Source organism: Penaeus chinensis, chromosome 36 (assembly GCF_019202785.1).
Source record: "Penaeus chinensis breed Huanghai No. 1 chromosome 36, ASM1920278v2, whole genome shotgun sequence".
NCBI classification, from domain to species: domain Eukaryota; kingdom Metazoa; phylum Arthropoda; class Malacostraca; order Decapoda; family Penaeidae; genus Penaeus; species Penaeus chinensis.
The window spans coordinates 28,598,815-28,601,314 of NC_061854.1; positions in this window are offsets into that span (position 1 = coordinate 28,598,815).

Below are 2,500 nucleotides of genomic sequence, written 5' to 3' on the forward strand. Positions count from 1 at the left end.
AAATTTAGACAAACCCTATAAAATCTATCACGGACTGTCTAGGAGACAACAGGTTACATTAACTAGGCTACGCATAGGATATCAGTACACTATGCAATATGTACAGGATGCAGTTTTGGATGCAAAACCTGTTTCATATCACTACTACAAACTGTGCAAGGCACCCAAGTCGCATAATCTCACTCATTACTTACTCTGTTGCATAAAGACTGCATCCTATCGATCAAGTAGTACTGTTCACAGATTAGCACTTGTTGATTATATTAACTTTATTATAGACACTGGTCTTGTCTTTGACATGATTAGTGATATAAACGGTTTTTTACCAGCCAGATGATATTTTAATACAGTGATAATAGCACAGCCCCTCAGGCATGTATGTAACACTAATGTTTGACTGATGGCCCTCTAAAAAAATAGAAGCACAGCCAGTTTGGATAGATGCTTTTGTATCTTACCCTGGCTTTTTGCAGGGCATGTACATTGTTCTGTAAATAAATGTTATCAAATCAAATCAATCTTGGAAATATTGTCCTATGCAACCCTACACCATGTACCAGGGTACATGGGGAAGTATTTCCAGCATTCCATAAGCACCCTCGATTCCTGCTTTAATGCTAGAGACTCGAAAACGACCCCCCCCCCCCCCCTCCGACATGCCTTCTCCCAAGAACAAGGACGATAACCAATAATTCTCCTTGTATATCAAACATGTAAAGCACAGTAAGGCTATATTTCTCCTTGTACAGCAGTGGTTCCTATGCGATCACATTTTTTTTTTTTTTTTTTTTTCATTAATATTATTTATTTATTATTATTTATTTATTTTTTATTTTTTTTCATTAACTGCCCACTTTTGGAAATCAGTCCTCTAGTTTGTTCAAAATGCACTAGTTGTTGGGTGATTATAACTAATATTTCTATGACGTTTATAATGATAATAATAATAATGATAATAATAGTAATACTAATCAAAATTAGAATAGAATAATGATAACGATAATAATAATGATAATAATTATAATGATAATGATAATGATGATAATGATAATAATAATAATAATAATAATAATAATAATAATAATAATAATAATAATAATAATAATAATAATAATAATAATAATGATAATAATGATAATAATAATAATGCAATTATAAGAACACTAATTAATAATAATAATAATAATAATAATAATAATAATAATAATAATTATAATAATAATAATAATAACAACGATAATAATTATTATAATAATAATAAGGGTAATAATAATAATTATAACAATAATAGTAACTATTAGGAATAATGATAATAACGATAACAACAACAACGACAATAATAATGATAATAATATTTATACTAATAATATTAATTACAATAATAATAAAGATACTGATAGCAATAATGATAATGATAATACTATTGTGTTCGGGAATAAGGATTTAGTTCGTCTATTTCTGCAGATCTGGGGCGGTATCATTCACGAAAGTTCAATGACGTTCTTTGCGATTTTGTCTCTGCTGCTCATTAGATCAAACATTTATATCGTTATTCTGATAATCTATTGTAATAACACGATAAGGTGAATATGGAAACAAATTTCGTTTGTATTATAGCAGCTATAACACATTTAAAATACCTAAATGTTGTGTGGCTTCCTTATATTTATTGTCATTGCATCAGTTGTTAAGGCGGACTTGTTTGTTTTAATAAAATTTAGGAATAAAAAGGTAGGAGACGGCTCGGTTAACGTTTGATAATTTGTCAAAAGAGGCCTCGAAGCTTCTCTTATTATCAATAATCTTTAACAAAGGAAAATTTGCATAAGGACAAATGAATGACTCAGTTCTTACGGACGTGAAAAGAAAATGTCGGTAAGGTGCAGGAAACAACTAATGCAACGTTTGACAATAACTCAAGAAGGGTTTCCGAGCTTTCTATTCGAAATGCAAATGGCGCCGCGCACCTTCACAGCTGATGCAACAACAAACCTCTGGTTGCCCAAATTACAGTTAAATATATTGTCATTATAGAAGTAAGATTTATTGCAGTATGTAGTTCAACATATTACTGCAATCAATTATCTTCAGTGATGTAAATGTTTGTTCTCTTGCCAGCATTAACTTTGAGATGTGGCACAGTGCAAATCTTAGACAAAATCGTAAAAAAGAGTCATAGACCTTTCGCGAATACCGCCCCTGAATCCTTGTGTTTATGATGTCATGTTTCATAAGCACCGGCGTATTTTACTGTACAAAGAACGATTGTAATGTAATATGCAATTTCGGGCAGACTGCTTAATGAATTGAAATGCGCAGGTACCCAATTCTACAGTTTTCGTGGTAAGGCTTGTTCTAGATGTGTTGTAAAGACTACTTACTCCTTCCCGTTTGTGAAAAGCCTTGTCCTACTCTTATTTCTCCTTCTGTTAACTCTGGTCTGAAAACTTTTGTGAAAAGCCTTGTCCTAGTTATGTATAAAAAAAAATCTTATTTCTCC